This window comes from Lepisosteus platostomus, unplaced genomic scaffold, assembly GCF_059453375.1.
Source record: "Lepisosteus platostomus isolate fLepPlt1 unplaced genomic scaffold, fLepPlt1.hap1 Scaffold_30_H1, whole genome shotgun sequence".
In the NCBI taxonomy this organism is placed as follows: Eukaryota; Metazoa; Chordata; class Actinopteri; order Semionotiformes; family Lepisosteidae; genus Lepisosteus; species Lepisosteus platostomus.
The window spans coordinates 359,797-377,572 of record NW_028291658.1 but is presented as its reverse complement, the minus strand read 5'-3'; the positions used below and the strand labels follow the sequence as shown (position 1 = coordinate 377,572).

At 48.7% G+C, this 17,776-nt stretch overlaps 7 non-coding genes across 7 annotated transcripts; 4 read left to right on the top strand and 3 right to left on the bottom strand.

The window, feature by feature from the left end:
- The first annotated feature begins 1,229 nt into the window (after positions 1-1,229).
- On the top strand, positions 1,230-1,371 carry LOC148634816 (U4 spliceosomal RNA). Its single transcript, XR_015933445.1, has one exon. It is a non-coding gene; the product is annotated as a U4 spliceosomal RNA (small nuclear RNA).
- A 1,949-nt stretch (positions 1,372-3,320) lies between these two features.
- On the bottom strand, positions 3,321-3,394 carry trnan-guu (transfer RNA asparagine (anticodon GUU)). Its single transcript has one exon. It is a non-coding gene; the product is annotated as a tRNA-Asn (tRNA).
- Positions 3,395-4,553: 1,159 nt separating this feature from the next.
- Positions 4,554-4,626, top strand: trnar-ucg (transfer RNA arginine (anticodon UCG)). The gene has a single exon. It is a non-coding gene; the product is annotated as a tRNA-Arg (tRNA).
- Positions 4,627-6,183: 1,557 nt separating this feature from the next.
- Positions 6,184-6,265, bottom strand: trnas-uga (transfer RNA serine (anticodon UGA)). The gene has a single exon. It is a non-coding gene; the product is annotated as a tRNA-Ser (tRNA).
- A 1,535-nt stretch (positions 6,266-7,800) lies between these two features.
- trnan-guu (transfer RNA asparagine (anticodon GUU)) lies at positions 7,801-7,874 on the bottom strand. Its single transcript has one exon. It is a non-coding gene; the product is annotated as a tRNA-Asn (tRNA).
- A 9,103-nt stretch (positions 7,875-16,977) lies between these two features.
- On the top strand, positions 16,978-17,091 carry LOC148634811 (U5 spliceosomal RNA). The gene has a single exon (XR_015933330.1). It is a non-coding gene; the product is annotated as a U5 spliceosomal RNA (small nuclear RNA).
- A 394-nt stretch (positions 17,092-17,485) lies between these two features.
- Positions 17,486-17,601, top strand: LOC148634810 (U5 spliceosomal RNA). Its single transcript, XR_015933358.1, has one exon. It is a non-coding gene; the product is annotated as a U5 spliceosomal RNA (small nuclear RNA).
- The last annotated feature ends 175 nt before the right edge of the window (positions 17,602-17,776 follow it).

Genomic DNA, 17,776 nt, shown 5'->3' with positions numbered 1-17,776 from the left:
TGCAGGACTTGAGGGTTTTTTTGTGCTTTGTTCTGTTTTCGTTGACATCGCATTCGTAAGAGCGTCAAAAAAAGGTAATTCCAGCATATAACAGCCAGCCTTAAGTCCTCTGAGGCGCATTTGTCTGCTAGCATGCTTTTGTGAAAGTTCAAATTTGGACAAACACAATCTGTGGCGTTTAGCGTGACATAGTCTTGCAGGCATCGTGCTGTCTCACTGCAATACTATACCACTGGAGGAAACAGTCCATCTGGCCATGAAACTCATTTGAACGTCTAGCTACAGCAACTAACAATATCATGATTTATTCAGGATGTGTGGAATCAGAACATCCCGGAGACAGCTTCCGAAATCGTGAGCATTCTCTGGTGGTGTCCTGCTGGGATCCTGTGGGCGTGTGTTGGTGGTATAGTGGTGAGCATGCAAAAGCCACTGCATTGGCCAGGAATCGAACCCGAGCCTCTTACTTGGCAGGCAAGAATTCTTCCACTGAACCACCAATGCTCAATACCTGTACCTTCAAAAAAGACGCTTTTTTGGTGCTCTGTTCAAAAAGCGTCGACATCTGTTTCCAGCTGCAAAATGCCATCCGCAGACACTGAAGAATTTATTTATTTAGACACCGCTCAGAATCCCCTGTAAGATTCTCCCTCAGTTCCTTTGAGCAGTGTTTTACCTCTTTCAAAAGGCTTCACTTTCCTAGTCACATTCCAAGGCTCATCGAACCCGGGCTGTTTCCTCCAGCGGTATAGTATTGCAGTGAGACAGCACGATGCCTGCAAGACTATGTCACGCTAAACGCCACAGATTGTGTTTGTCCGTTCGTGTCAGTCGTCCTGCAACCACGGGAAGTGGGACACAAACATGCTGCAATGCTTTCAGGACGTTAGGATTTGTTTATGCAACATCCGAGAAGAGTACTTGTGGCTTGAATGTGAACTGTACGTGCCCGCCCCCTTTCCTCTGTAGTGCATGAGTTCCTCCCGGCATGCCCTTCGTCATTGTTCTGTCATCTTGTATTTAAAGGGTTGTATTTCTGCTGCTGAAAATAAGCAACGGTTTTCTCACAACGCCCTTTGTTTCCGACGGAGCCCTTGTCTGTCATGAAATTCTTCAAAACCTCAAGCTAGAAGAAGAAGACGACAAATATGAAGCGTTACAGCAACGACATGCCATGAGACGATTGATAACGATTTCCGTAGGATCCCCGCGGTTGCCTGGCAACCGTCAGCTTTGCGCAGTGGCAGTATCGTAGCCTGTGAGGTTTAGCCGAGGCGCGATTATTACTAGTTGAAAACTTTTCCCAATATCCCCCTTCCGCCGGTTTGCAATACAATCGGCGAAAGCAATTTTTGACAGTCTCGTCAGAGACTGAGCAAGGTGTTTAAAGACAGATTTTGTCATGGTGACATCATGATAGAAAGAAACAAGCTTGTTACGTCTCAACAGAAACGCTCTTTAGCTCTTTCAGCGTTATGCAGAGAACAGCGTCTGTCGAGATCACTTTTGAGTCAGCGCGAAACGCCGTGTGCTGTCAGTTTGATTTCATATTGCTTGTAGCGGCGCCCGGCTTTTGTCTGTCAAACGTTAGGTTGCGCTTCTTCATGCTGCATCGTCGGCATGAGTGGAGCTTTATAAACGTCTGTACTTACTGCGCCCCATAAGAAATCGTTTGTCCCCGTTCAAAAGAGATTGTGCGATGTCCTGCAGCAAACCTTTGACAGTTTGAAAAGAGGAATTTATTCTGCTTCCTGTGCGTGCAGTAGTTACAAAGTTGAACGCCTTTACACGATCTGCTGCAGTTTTCAGTGGGCGGGCTTTGTCAAATGGCTTGGAAAAACGCACTGTGTTTCGGCTCGGGAAACATCATGAGCAGTGTCCTGCATGTTTTCTGTGTATAGCTGTCTTTTAACGCATACAGAATTCATTCGAAATCATTGATTTCTCCAATTAACAAGGGTCCCTTAAAGGATGAGTCAAAGTAACGTCTAATCGGATTAGTTTCCTTAGAGCTGGTTCAGAGTTTGCTCAAGAGTTTACCTTTCACAGATGCGCAAAGAAGAATGTTGGGGGTGCACGCTTCAAAGCTCCTTACAGCTGTAGGGAGTGATTCGAGACGATTCGTGGCGTGTGCTCGTTCCCATATACCGTACGCCCCGGGGTGCAGTGCTAGGATGACATACAATACCGCTTGGGCACGTAACGGCGTTATATGCAAGTGCGGGACGTGAGGGTTTTCGTTTGTTCGTTTTGTTTTGCTCTGCTTTGCTTTGTTTCGTGGTCAAGAGGCGTAAGGTAAGTCGTAATCCAGGGAGAACACTGGTGGCAAACAGTCCGAGGTGAGAGGCGAGGTCCAAAGTCGAAAAGGCAGAAGGGGAGTCCAATATCCAGAATAAACGAGGTAATGGAAAAACGCCAGGTAGAGCTCTCAAGGAGCAGACTCAATACCGAGCAGCGGGAAGCAGGTAAAGATGGTAAAAATAGCACTGCGTACCGCACGGTGGAGTGTGTGCAGGTGGGTAAACTCGTGCGGCGGCGTTTGTTAATAATCACCCACTGCTGGTGCTGATTAGATCGCTTATGAGTTGGTCTTAACTGCCTGGCGGTCATGACAAGCTCCTCTTTAAGCTGTGGTTTAGTTTTGCATTCATGTGTTTCTAGAGCAGTTATTTATGGGGGTGGGTGGGTCTTTCACAGAGGCTCAGGACAAATCCCCCACATGAAATTTTACTGTGTGCGTTCAGACAGTCACAGGTCAAGAGCCAGGCAGGAGGACAATGGACAGAAGAGCCAACGAACTAAAAATAAAAGAACGAATATGAAAAAGCCACCATCTTTTTCTTTTTGACATTTTCCGACTTTCATGCAAGCCAGGACAAAGTTGCTCGTAGCTACTTGTGGATTCAAATACTCTATCGAGTGCTTTGATGAGTTTTTGCAATTTGATTGTCGTCCTGTCAGCCTGTTTCTGTTTTTTTTTTTCAATCTAGGGATGGAAAGTATGAGGGAAATGATGGAGCAATCAATAACCGCTCCGGAAAAATGGCAGAAAGAAATGGCCCGTCACTAAGGACATTTGTGAAGCAGAGGAGTGACATCACCACAAAGGCGACTTATTCTGCTGATCGTTTTGGTGAATAATGATTGAGGTGCGTTAAGAGAAAGGTAGCTGCGTCAGCATGCTTAGGCTGCAAAGGATCAAGCAAAGGTTTACTCCATGCTGAAAAGAGAAGAAAAGAAGCACAACGTTTCGACTGTGGAGCCTTCTGCGCCATCTTCTTTAGCGGTGATGATGTTTACATTGGAAAAACTGAGACATGCGTCCCTGGGTGGGCTTGAACCACCAACCTTTCGGTTAACAGCCGAACGCGCTAACCGATTGCGCCACAGAGACTGACGGCCACTTGTGCTCCCTACATTTGCAGGTTTATGGTCAAAGAAAACAATCACTTGCGCTTCTTGCAGCCGGCAATCTTTTTCCACTGACAACCAAGAAATGGATTTCATCTTTCACAAGCTGTATGGATTTCTTCAAAAACAAGTTATTCCAGAAAGGAAATGAATTCTTGCATTAAACTGAACCAAGCTGTACATGTTTGTCTGAAATGATACATTCGGCACAACAAGACACGGAGAGAGGCACCGCTGGTATTCAGACCCAGGATCGCCTGCTTACTAGGCGGGCACTTTAAGCCACTAGGGAACAGCGCCAGCGGAGCACCGCGCTTTTACAGACACTTGGACACATCTGTGTTCGGTGTGCACTTAACCTGCTCTCTGAGCCCGTTGCCTCCGTCCCATTTGATAGCAGAACTGATGCCAAGAGAAATGATGAGAAATGGCATTTATCGTGCACTTTTCATGTCCAAGCTGTGCATTCTTTGGCGACACCATTTTTTCTTTTGTTTAATTTCTATACTTATTCATAGAATAAAAACGATATGTCATGTACTGTAAGGGAAATGTCTCTTTTTTTTAATGGGGAAAGCTAGCACCACTAAATGTTGTGTTTAGAAGAAGTGATTTAACATGACACGTGACCTAATTTACCGGAGCAAAAGCTCACCCAGCAAGCCCTGCTTTACTTCTACAGGAGAGAAGTATTGTAGAGTCTGCAAGATGTTCAGCTGGGTAGCTATGTCAGCATGCCTCGGCTGCAAAGGAACAAGCAATAGGTTTATTGCATGCTGAAAAGAGAAGAACGGAAACACAGCGTTTCGACTGTGAGGTCTTCTCACACCTGAAGAAGCCTCACACCTGTAAAAGGCTCCATGGTTTTCTTTCTTCTCTTTTCAACATGGAATACACCTATTGTCTGCAAGATGTGACAATTTCATGGTGTTTTGGAAGAAAACCTTTTTTCTTTGAATTCAAAATCAATCGGAATTTCAGCACGACACATCAACACTTTTTCTGTTTTAAGGAGATGATATTTTAAACCTGATAAAAATAGTAGGAAACACAAGTTTCTTGCTGTGAAAATTTAGATGGGGAAGTGTACTACTAGTAGCAGTGTAGAGCTCTCTGTGGTGGAGTGCAAGCGCATGTTCTATGGGCCAGTGGCGTAATGGATAACGCGTCTGACTTCGGATCAGAAGATTGTGGGTTCGAGTCCTGCCTGGCTCGTGAGGCTTTTAAACCTCTCAGGTTCCTCGGTAACAGGTTGCCGTCATGTATATGAACTATAGAAAAGCATTTGCCACAACCCGTAAATTAGCACGCAAGTGCGGGCTAGTGAACACAGAACTGTATGGAGATCATCTCCAGCTCCGAGCTCAATTGCAATGAAAAAACATGCAGAACAGAACTGGAGAGCAGCTGAATTTGTGCTCGGTAGGGTGGGGAGGACTCAGCATTGCTATTGTTCTAATTGGCATGAACTGCAGGGGATCTGAATCAGAACATATCAGTTAGTTCGATCATTGCGTCAATATGTAGGCCACGTTAATACAGAATTATTACTTTGTCTGTCTCGTCTTTGTATATAGCTGAATGTCCCTGACAATTTCATGTTAGTTTTTAAGAACAACATTGGTGCTAATATATACACATATAGCATATAAGGAACACGTAAAAGTTTAGTCCATGCTGAAAAGATAAGAAAACCGCCACAATGTTTCATCTTGGAATAAATCTTTACTTGTTGTTTTGCAGCCTACCCATTCTGACCTAACTCTTCCCTTGAAATTCCCTAACAGATAAGGGTACGTAACGGCTCATGCGATGCTCAGTTGCAATTTGTCCCAAAACAAACAAGAACAGCAGCTGAGGGTTTGAGTTTGAACATGCACTGTATTAAAGCAGCTTTTATTTCCATTGATAAATGCTAGATATTCCTACAGAGATTCTCCAGGTGAGTAAGCGATTCCTGTTTCTGTTTCTATTTCTGTTTCATATATATATACAGTATATATATATGTTACATGTGTCTCTGCAATAGTACAAATGTGTTATACACTATCAGGGGCTGCTTTTTTGTGCACCTCATCTACAACAAGGGTTTTTTTTTTCATTTATGTTTGTGGACCTTCACCATTTGAGGAAGTGAGTTAGATAAGAAAGTTACAGGTATGGTGAGCAATGACTGACAAAGGCACGTACTGCGTATTCCTTACAGAAGTGTAAGCAATTTGTTCTAAAAAACACCGGCTAAAGTCCAACATCGTTAGCAATCTTATTACTTAAACAGAATTAACATCAATAAACTGTAAGGTGCTGGTACATGCGAGTTGATTTGATCTTCTATTAAACAAAAATGCAATTACAGCTCTAAAAAGGTCAACCTAGACTTCTGGAACAGATCTGTTCAGGTCATCACTGTTCCTCTGACCTTGTGAGTCTTTGGAATTTTAAAAGTGTATTTTGCTTGCCTTTCATGTGGTCTGTGTACAAGTCACTGTGGCGTATGCGGTCCTACACAGCCTTGCTATAGACGTGACGAGCCTCCGCTATGTTGCAATGGAGAACAGGTTCAGTACGGAGCTGCCGAGAAAATTCAGCTGGAAAGCTCGTTGCAGAAAAGCATCGGTATCTGTGTCCAGCGGCAAAGCGTCCTTCGTGGGTGCTGAAGAATCGATTTCACAGGCTGCGGGTCCAGGCGATTTAGAGTGTTAAAGGTACCAGCGAAAACGAAATGGCGCTGGTCCTTTTACACACACGCACGCAACCAAATGCAAAGGACGCCGTAGTCGGCAGGATTTGAACCTCCCCGGGGAGACCGCAACGGATTTCAAGTCCGTCACCTTAACCACTCGGCCACGACTACAGCGAGCGCCGCGGTCGCTGCCTTTTTGCTACAATCGAACAGGGAGTGCGAGGCGGCGGCGGCAGCGGAGGCAACTTTTTTCAAGTTCGCTCTCCGTTTAAGAAACCTTTTACGCCATACGTGCAAGCACACACACACACACCTCAGAGGACTTAAGGGTGGCTTCAAGTTGGAATGATAAAGTCTCCCCGTTCGGACATGAAAACAGAACGTTCTTAGACAGAAAGCAATCAACAACGGAGACATGTGGACGACGATTTTAGTCACTGCACTTTGAATAGCATTTTTGCTCCAGTTACAGGAGATGCACCAATGGCCCTTGACCTACGTTCTTACCAATGCCTTGAACATTCAAACAAAACAGCCCTCAAGTCCTGCGGTTTAATATAACGCTGTTACGTGTCGAGGCAGTATTTGACTCTGTCCTACCGTTGAGACACGGGGCGTATATGGAAACGAACACATGCTACGGATCGTCTCTAATCGGTCCCTACAGTTGGAAGGCTCCTTGAAGCGTGCACCCCCATCATTCATCTTTGCGCATCTGTGAAAGGTAGACTCTTGAGCAATGTTTGAGCCAGCTCTAAGGCAACTAGTGCTATTGGACAGAGACCTCTGGAAGATCCTAAGAGTCTCTTAACACCACTTCCAGCAGCAAGCTTAATTGTTCGCTGGAGGTCTCCCACCCAGGTACTGACCAGGCAAAGAATCACCACTACATTGAATGAGGAAGTTAATCCTGAAATCCAATTACATATCTCAAGGTAAGACAAATCCATAAGAACATGTCTTAGTATTACTTCGTTTACATTAGTATGGCACTGAGTTGGAGCTCCTCTTTAAGCTGTGGTTTAGTTTTGCATTCATGTGTTTCTAGAGCAGTTATTTATGGGGGTGGGTGGGTCTTTCACAGAGGCTCAGGACAAATCCCCTGCCTGAAAGTCTAATGTGTGCGTTCAGACAGTCACAGGTCAAGAGCCAGGCAGGAGGACAATGGACAGAAGAGCCAACGAACTAAAAATGAAAGAACAAATATGAAAAAGCCACCATCTTTTTCTTTTTGACATTTTCCGACTTTCATGCAAGCCAGGACAAAGTTGCTCGTAGCTACTTGTGGATTCAAATACTCTATTGAGTGCTTTGATGAGTTTTTGCAATTTGATTGTCGTCCTGTCAGCCTGTTTCTGTTTTTTTTTTCAATCTAGGGATGGAAAGTATGAGGGAAATGATGGAGCAATCAATAACCGCTCCGGAAAAATGGCAGAAAGAAATGGTCCGTCACTAAGGACATTTGTGAAGCAGAGGAGTGACATCACCACAAAGGCGACACATTCTGCTGATGGTTTTGGTGAATAATGATTGAGGCGCGTTAAGAGAAAGGTAGCTGTGTCAGCATGCGTAGGCTGCAAAGGATCAAGCAAAGGTTTACTCCATGCTGAAAAAAGAAGAAAAGAAGCACAACGTTTCGACTGTGGAGCCTTCTGCGCCATCATCTTTAGCGGTGATGATGTTTACATTGGAAAAACTGGGACACGCGTCCCTGGGTGGGCTTGAACCACCAACCTTTCGGTTAACAGCCGAACGCGCTAACCGATTGCGCCACAGAGACTGACAGCTGCTTGTGCTCCCTACATTTGCAGGTTTCTGGTCAAAGAAAACAATCACTTGCGCTTCTTGCAGCCGGCAATCTTTTTCCACTGACAACCAAGAAATGGATTTCATCTTTCACAAGCTGTATGGATTTCTTCAAAAACAAGTTATTCCAGAAAGGAAATGAATTCTTGCATTAAACTGAACCAAGCTGTACATGTTTGTCTGAAATGAGACATTCGGCACAACAAGACACGGAGAGAGGCACCGCTGGTATTCAGACCCAGGATCGCCTGCTTACTAGGCAGGCACTTTAAGCCACTAGGGAACAGCGCCAGCGGAGCACCGCGCTTTTACAGACACTTGGACACATCTGCGTTCGGTGTGCACTTAACCTGCTCTCTGAGCCCGTTGCCTCCGTCCCATTTGATAGCAGAACTGATGCCAAGAGAAATGATGAGAAATGGCATTTATCGTGCACTTTTCATGTCCAACTGCTGCAGTTTTCAGTGGGCAATCTTTGTCAGATGGCTTGGAAAAACGCACTGTGTTTCGGCTCGGGAAACATCATGAGCAGTGTCCTGCATGTTTTCTGTGTATAGCTGTCTTTTAACGCATACAGAATTCATTCGAAATCATTGATTTCTCCAATTAACAAGGGTCCCTTTTTGAACCTGCCAGAAGCATTCTTTCAATGTAACAGATTTACTCCGGGGAAAGGCAGCATGACATTGAGAGTAGCTCAAGCTTTCAGCTCCCGTATCGGACTGCGTGTATGCAGACACCGCTCAGAATCTCCTGTAAGATTCTCCTTCAATTCCGTTTTGCACTTCTTTAGCTCTTTCAAAAGGATTCGCTTTGCTAGTCACAATCCAAGGCTCGTGACAACATTTGAAACCAATCGCCACTGCGTTGGCCAGGAATCGAACCCAGGTCAACTGGTTGGAAGGCAGCTATGCTCACCACTATACCACCAACACACACCTGCAAAAGCCCTGCAGGACACCACCAGAGAATGCTCACGATTTCGGAAGCTGTCTCCGGGACGTGCTGATTCCACACATCCTGAATAAATCATGATATTGTTAGTTGCTGTAGCTAGACGTTTAAATGAGTTTCATGGCCAGATGGACTGTTTCCTCCAGCGGTATAGTATTGCAGTGAGACAGCACGATGCCTGCAAGACTATGTCACGCTAAACGCTACAGATTGTGTTTGTGTTGGACAGTTGGACCCTACAGCTGGACCCTCATAGACAACCTGAATAGCTTATTCAGAAGCAGTGCTGGACTTCCCAGGCACAAGAGTGACTTGTGAGGACTCGCGGTCCCACTCTGTGCATAGAGACTTTCTACCAGCCAGCCGGACTGCTGGTAGATCCCCTCGGAGCAACGACTGCCCTGCGTGGATGTCTAGACAAGGACCGGAGGTCTGTAATAGCTTTGAGGAGCTGTGTCAGGCAATGATCAGAGAATTTTCGGCTTTTATCGATCCCATAGCTGCCGTGGCCGCTGTGCACCATATTAAGCACGAAAAAGCTGAAGCCCCTCGCGACTATTATCAGAGGCTTAGGCGCACTTATTTTGCAGGGCGGAATGAAGAGGGTTGCGAAGAGAACGTGAATTTCAAAGGTTTATTCATTGCTAATCTGCATCCCTCAGTCAGGAAAATGATTGTGATGCACACTGATGCAAAAGCGATGAAAATGGCTGACATTAGAAGGTTGGCTCAAAAAGCCTGGGGAGCTGAAGTCTCTGCTTCCTCAGAGCGAAAACCTGCTAAAACGGCCGTGTTCGCCACTAAAGCCAGCAGGGTTGACGACTCGCCTCAGCTCGAGGCAGCTGAGGTTCCTGAGCTCGCTAAGCCCCGGCGCAAAATAGGCAGGCAGGACCGCACTAAGCATCAGAGCCGCCGTGAGCGCTACGGGGAAGGCAAGGGCTCAGGCAGAGTCTATCATAAGACTGGACGAAGGGAGTCGACTGCAGCCCGCCTGGCCAGGCTTGAACAAGCCCTGCCTGAGAGATCAGGACAGGGTAAACCTTCCGCACCGAATGCCGGAAGTGTGAATGAGCTTAGGGGGACCACGCCCCTTCTCACTGGAGGAGGCGGGGATCCGTCCCAAGCCCCTCCCTCAGTCTATCTGATTGGGTGGGAGGGTTCCTGCCTGGAAGAAGGCTGTGACTCTGAGTTGGGCGCTGACCCCGCCCCTGAAGTCAAAGAAAAGGCAGGCTTCCAACAATTCTTAGGGAATCTCAGCCAGAAAGGCAAAGCAAGGCGTATTTATATCAAGGTTTCTCTTGAAAACGTCTTAGATAGAGAAGCACTGATTGACACTGGGGCTGAAATTAGTTTGATGTCAGCCGATCTACTCAGCGAGCTCAAACGAGTAGCGAAAGGAAAAGGCATCAGACTTAAGGTAGAACCATGTAAGATAGATATTTCCAGCTATACCCAGGATCATGCCAGGATCACACACCGAGTGTGGGTGGCACTTAGGTTCGGGCCAATGAACGTGGTGCATCCTGTTTACATCTCTAGGTTTAAAACAGAGCCACTACTCATTGGCCAAGACCTGCTTGACAGGCTGGAGCCTCTGGTGGACTGCCAGCGTGGAAAATTGTGGGCTCAGGTCAAAAACCCTAAGCCTGTTGCACAGCAAAAAGGGGGATTCAGTGGTTATGCTGTGATCACACAGTGCCCACTGAACACTATAGCTGAGTTGGAGGTTCCTCCTGGTTCCTCTGGACGAGAATAAATGTCTCTTCTTGCTTTCCAAAACTACAGGGAAGTCCTGCCCAGGCCAGCACTCCCACGGTCTCCCAACTACAGGAGCAGTGCTCCAAGCAGCTGCTTGACCCGCCAGGTAAAGCACACCCCCTTTTCATCCCTGAAGAAGAGTGGATCTCCCTGTCCGGTAATGAATGGGAGTCCTTTCTGTGCACCCTGGTACCTCAGGGGGTCCAGGAATACCACCCCATGGTGGTGGGAGGGGGTCCAGGTGGCAGAAGTGCAGGTTGATGATGTAATTCTTAGCCTCAGCTCTGAGAAGTCCATAATCAGTGAAGGTCTGTTCGAGGACCTGTCGCCAAGCTGTCAAGTGACCCTGGTGACGCAGTCACAGGTTCTGTGGTGGGCACCCCCATCTCATAGGTCCATTTGGAGCAAGGGAAGCTGTGTAGCTTCCATCTCCATCGGAAAAAGGAAGTTTGCTCACTACTTCCTATTGGAAGTACCTATTGGTTCGACTGGGCGCCCAGCTGGACACAGTAAACAGTGTGCTGTGGACACGGGTGGACCCAGATGCCCACTCTCTAAGCGGTGACCCCGAGAACATTCGGTCAGGTCAGACGATTCCTCAGGCCTGCCAGGTAGTAAACGAATCGGACCTGATCGTTCCTGCGTCAACAGCAGGGTTTCCAGTACGCCTTGTCCTAAAGAAGGGACAGAGAATGGACGCTGAGATGGTTTTCTTCCAACCATCAGCTCAGTTTATCAGACTGAACCTAGCAGTCTGTTGTACCCCCAGACTGGAACGGAATGGCCGAGCCACCTGCCTGTTGGTGCAGAACATAGCAAAACAAGATGTCAAAATCCCTGCTCGCACTGACATGGGACTGGTAATTGACAATGGTTTCTATGATTTCGAACTAGCCATCCCAGTACTGGGGCAGCTCCCTGGTCCCTTGGCCAGGGAGGGGGGAACCGAGCAGGTGTACTACACCTACCCCCGGCGGATGATTGCAATTATGCCAATAGAGGGATTCTGCAACCAGGAGGTGTGCAGGGTGGACCTTAGCGATAAGGATGAGATGGTTGTGTACACAGTACACGCAGGTGTTCCGATGGACCACTCAGCCGAGAGTACGACCCGGGATACCGCCATGCCGTCAAAAGCGGGGTTCCTAGAGCAGGTACAGGAACAGGTTGGCAAGGCAGATGCCCTGGAAACGGAAAGCCAGCGTCAGCAGCTGCGTCAGAATTTCCAGGATTTCCGGGAAGTGTTTGCACGGGACGCCTATGACTGCGGGGTGACGGATTTGAACACAGTGCGCATTCCAACGGCCCCTGGCGCCCGCCCAACCTATGTCAGGCAGTATCGCATTCCCCTCACGGCATACGAGTCCATAAAGCAGACGTTGGATGCTCTACTAGAGCGTCAGATCATAAGGGAGTGTAACTCCACTTATAACTCCCCACTGTGGCCGGTGCTGAAACCCAATGGTAAATGGCGTCTGACCATTGACTACCGGCAGCTGAATAAACAGGTTCCTTTGTCACGATGGCCAATGATCTACCTAGATCAGGAGTTAGCCAAGGTGACAACAGCGAAATATTTCACCACAGTGGATGTGGCCAATGGGTTCTGGACCCTTAAGGTAGAACCAACAGACCAGTACAAACTGGCCTTTTCCTTTGGAAACAGGCAGTTCACCTGGAATCGATGCCCCTTTGGGTATTCCAACTCCCCAGCGGAGTTCAACATATTTCTGCACAAAGCCATGAGTGATGCAGCCGCCAGGGGCAACCTGGTCTATGTGGACGATATTCTGATGAGGAGTCAGACCTGGGAAGAACACATGGCCGAGATCAGGCATGTGTTGACCCAGCTCTCCTGTGCAGGGGCCAAACTGTCCCTGGCTAAGGGACAGTGGTGTAGGACCCAAGTGGAGTACGTGGGACTGTTGGTTGGAGCCCAAGGCATACAGCCACAGTCCAGCAGAGTCCAAGCTATCCAGAATATGAAGTCGCCCACTAACCTGTCTGAACTGCGCAGCTTTCTGGGAGTATGTAATTATTCCCAGCAGTTCATTGAGGATTACGCTGAAATAGCAAGGCCCCTCCACAAGCTGTTGCAGAAAGACGTGCCCTTTGAGTGGGGGCCTTCCCCAGAACAGGCTGTGATGGAGCTGAAGCGCAGACTCGGTAGTGCGCCGAGCTTGGCCTACCCTGACAAAAATAAGGTCTTCTACCTTGAAGCAGGGTTCTCAGAGCACTGCCTTGGGGCTGCTCTGAGTCAGGAATATAACCAAGAGTGAAGGGTGGTGGCATATGCCAGTCGAGCCCTGAGCCCAGTGGAGCAAAAGTTCTTGGACTGCGAGAAGGCCCTGTTGTCTACGGTCTGGTCGGTAGAACACTTCCGTAGTTATGTTGGGGGACAAAAGATCATCATCGAAACCTGCCACCAACCTGTGACATTCCTGCTTAGCCAGAGACTGAAAGCGGGCAGGGTGTCAAATAGCAGGATTGTGGCATGAATGATGGCCCTACAAGGCTATGAGATAGAGGTACGTTATGCACAGAGCAAGAAAATGTACCTGGGACAGGGCCTGGCTTTGGGCCAAGTGTGTCACGGCTGTGACACTGACATGGAAGCTCCAGAAACAATTCCCGCTGCTGAGCTACCGAACAATCATCGGTACTACGATGAGAACGTGGGCCAGGGCTTACCCATGGCCTATGTTGACGGTTGCTCTTTTCGCCACGAACAGCAGGTGCTAGCAGGGGTAGGAGTAGTCTGGCAAGACAATACTCCCTGTGGGCCGACCCGCTATAAGCTAGGACCAAAGACTAGTCAGTATGCGGAAGTAGCTGGGGTGCTGATCACCCTCCAGCAGGCCCTGACACATGGCCTTAAACAGTTTGTCATCTGTAGTGACTCGAACTACGCCCGACATAGCTTCGTGTCTCACGTTCCGTATTGGAAGGGTAACGGCATGAAAAATGCCCGGGGCAAGGAAGTAAAGAACAAAGAGTTGTTCCTGGCCAGTGACAAGCTCACGACCGAGGCTGGAATGATGGTTTACTGGAGGAAGGTGAAGGGACACTCCCAGGTGAAGGGACCCGACAAAGACGGGAATGATGAGGCCGACCGGTTGGCCAAATCTGGCGCCTTAGAGGGTGAACCCTGGCAGTTCCAGCAGGAATGGCTACCCCCAGAATTCGTGGCTGAGGTCAAGGCGGTCACCCGAAGCAGGGCTAGACAGGATGTCGGAGCTGACCCTCAATCTGTAGTGCTTGGGTCACAGGGTTTTAACACCGATCTTGCGGAAATGCAGAAACAGGACCCAGCAATTGGGCAAATGTATCAGCATATCGCTGACCCAGTGCGTCAACCTCTTTCGGAGCAGGTGCTGAGCCAGTCTCTGGAGCTGAAGGAGCTGGCAGAGGTGAAAGACAACCTAAAAATTATAAAGGGGTTGTTGGTTTGTGTACCAGTTGCACAAGGTGTCCCAAAGTGGGTAGTTCCCCACTGTCATCGGGGGGTCATGATCCAACACGCTCATGACGAACCCTGTGGGGGTCACCGGGGAATCAAGGCTACATACGACACTATCCAGCAGGTGGCATTCTGGCCTCACATGGGCCAAGACATCGCCGCGTATGTAAAGGGGTGTCTGACGTGTAGCCAGTTCCAACCATCACGGCCCTTGCACCGTGCACCACTCCAGAAAAAGGGCATGACATTCACCTGGTCCAATCTTCAAATGGATTGGGTGGGGCCGCTGGTGAGGTCATCCAGAGGGAACAAATATTTCCTCACTGTTACGTGTGCATTCACAAAATGGATTGAGTGCCTCCCAGCACCCAACGACACGGCAGAGACAACTGCAGTGCTGTTGGTGAACCATGTGTTCAGTCGATGGGGATTCCCCCTGACCGTGGTCTCGGATCGGGAAACCCATTTCACAGCTACAGTAATGGCAACCCTGTGGAATATGCTTGGGGTCAAGACCCAGTTGCATATCTCCTACCACCCTCAATCCTCGGGCCAGGCAGAAATGGCAAACCGAACGGTGGTTAGTATGCTCAAAAAGTTTGTCTCCAACAGCAGTAGGGACTGAGACATTAAGCTGCCCCTGGTTCTGATGGCCATCCGAGGTAAGCCCCATTGCTCTACGGGGGTCCCACCTTTTGAGATGATGACAGGTCGGAAGATGACTCTTCCCCTACACTGTCTTTATGGGGTGGAGGACCTGAGCACGACGGGGGCTGCTACGGCCCATCAGTATGTGTCAGACCTGCGAGCACATCTGCAGGCAACCTTTGCTTTTGCCCAGAACAATCTGGGAAGGAGTGCAGAGGGTAGGAAAGCATACTATGACCGAAAGGCAGTTAACCAGGAACTCCAAGTAGGAGACAAGGTCCTGTACTTCCAATTTGCCAAACCCACAGGGGTGGCCCGGAAGTTCTTACCCAGTTGGACAGGACCCCACGAGATTGTCGATAAGGTATCACCGGTAGCTTATCGAATTCAGATTGAGAAGGGAAGGCAATCTCTGGTCTACAAGTGGGTGCATCGCAACCACCTCCGGTTGTATCGCCCACCTCAAATGGCGCCGGAGAACACAGAATAGGGTTAAACGTCCAAACCCGATCAAAGAGGGGGGTGCCCCTTTGTAGCTGCAGGTAGTTAGGTACTGTACTGTAGGTCCTGCTAGGAAAATATATTCAAAATGATAGTGGAACTGTACCATGTGCCTCATCTATGTTCCAGAATGGGAATCCTAAAACTGCCACGGCTGGTCCTGACAGTACTGTGGATCGCCTCGACACAGCCCCTTGAAGTTGTGGAACCTGGTCCTCCTACCGGCATAGTCCTGCAGGAAACCATAGTCCTCTCCATGGAAATCTTTATGGTACAATCTTTTTTTTTTCTTATAAAATATACTTTATTCAGAAAAAAAAACACATCTCAAAAGGAAACATCTCACACGATAACACTCCACAAAATTAAAACATCGGCGGAACGGCGGTGATTGTCCGTTATCAATCCTTGCAAGGGTGGGCGGATTTGCACTATTATGAGAGTCCCTCCAAACCCTACCGCTTGCTGTAAACCATTAATCCCTGTACAGGGTCCATAGGCCTTTCCAGCGCTCCTTTGCCGTGGGGAAACCCCATTTAGCAACGTCGCGCTTCATCCTCCTCCTGAGGTCCGCCAGGATCCTCTCTTCCAGCTCCCTCGCTCCCCACTTGTTGTTGTGCCGGATGAGATTGTTCCTCGCGTCCCACAGGCCTTTCTTTGTGAGGGACAGCAGCAGCCACATCAGGAACTGCGTCCCCCTGTCCAGTCCGGTAGGTGCCAGCCCCAGCAGAATGTACTGGTAGCCGAGCACCGCATTCGTTTCCAGGAGTTGCATTATGTTGTCCATTCTGCCCACACCGCCTTGGCGAAGGGGCAGCTCCTTCACTTTATTAAGATACTGAAGAAAGATGTGGAGACGGGGGTTTGAATTTAATCCTTTCTGTAGGGGGTTTAGACTTTCAAGTCACAAACTGGGGTTTATGGCAGGAAAGGGGGGTTAACTGATAAGGATTGCAGATGCAAGCTAGGAACCCCCCTGGGTGTAATGTTAAACTGACCATTTGTCCAGAACATCGTAAACTGGCCAAATACCATGAACCCCCCTCTTTACCATCAGACCGAGTGACGTCAGAAACGGAGAAGAAAACACTATATTACCCAAAAGTTTGTAACAGTACGGGGAACAATACTTCGGTTTTGTTGTTTCTTGCGGGAAACAAGACTTTGGCTTTATTGTTCCTTGCATGCAATAAACTCATCTGTTTTACTTCATCTCGGGATCAAGAACCTTATTTCTTCTGTTACAACAAATTTGGCGTAGTCGGCGGATGCTCCAGAAGGCGCAGAACTTCCCATCGGCAGGAGAGATGGTCAGCGCGCACATAACTAAGAGGTAAGGACTCCTCTTTTATTTAAAAGTCCCGACTCTCTCTGACCGATTGGGAAATCTCTGCTCCCTGCGAGAATCGCCCGAGATGACGGAGTAAACGTGAGTTTCTGAATTCCTTTGGCCCGGGGAAGACACCGGTGTATGTAATGGGTTGTTTGCTGTAAGCCCAGAATTTGGTCTGGCAGGGGTTCCGCGGTATTGTGTACAGGCGTTCGAAGCTGGTTTATGCCTTAATTGCGCGTGGAGTTTTTGAACGGGTTTTGGACCCTTACCGTGAAGTTCAGGACTGGTGTGGGCCTTAATTGCGCCCGGAGTTCTGAAGGTCAGAACTGGTTTGGGCCTTAATTGCGCCCGGAGTTCTGAGGCTCAGGATCGGTGTGGGCCTTAATTGCCAGATTAAGGCCTTAAATGGCCTTAATCAGCCATGCACTCTGGTTTCTTTTCATCTCGTACAAATCTTTCGCCTTTTACTAAAGATTTCCGTGGAGAGGAGCATGAATGAGTTCCATGCAATTTTTGTGCTTCCCTGCCTTCGGGTGGGTCGCAGCTGGGTTGGTCAAAGAGAGAAAACAAGCACGTTCGCAATCGCTCTTGTAATGGTGATTGTGGCCGTCTGCTCCGCGAGTTCTCGGTCTCCGGCCGTCTGATTGGCGTTCTTTTCTTTGGGGGGCGGGAAGTGTCCGGCCGCAGGGGATCTTGGGACCTCGCTTTGCATAGCGGCTTCCCAGAGTGCGTCGTTTCCGGCACAGTGTGGCCGGGTGTTTTCCGAGTTATCGCACGGATTGGGCACGGCCGCAAGCTGAGAGCCGCAGGCGATGAGCCCGGAGCTGAACGGGCCCCACTGGCTAGTTTGTAAGGCCAGGTGCATTGCCAACCACGACCGGCAGCGCAGAGGCTTTGAAGGCGGCCTGGGCTCCTGCAGCTCTGCAGCCACGCACTCTGGTTTCTCTTCATTTGTACGAATCTTTCGCCTTTTACTAAAGATTTCCGTGGAGAGGAGCATGAATGAGTTCCATGCAATTTTTGCACTTCCCTGCCTTCGGGTGGGGTACGGGTGGGCTGGTCAAAGAGAGAAAACAAAAACGTTCACAATTCCTCTTGTTATGGCGATTGTGGCCGTCTGCTCCGCGAGTCCTTGGTCTCCGGCCGTCTGATTGGCGCTCTTTTCTTTGGGGGGCGGGAAGTGTCCGGCCGCAGGGGATCTTGGGACCTTGCTTTGCATAGC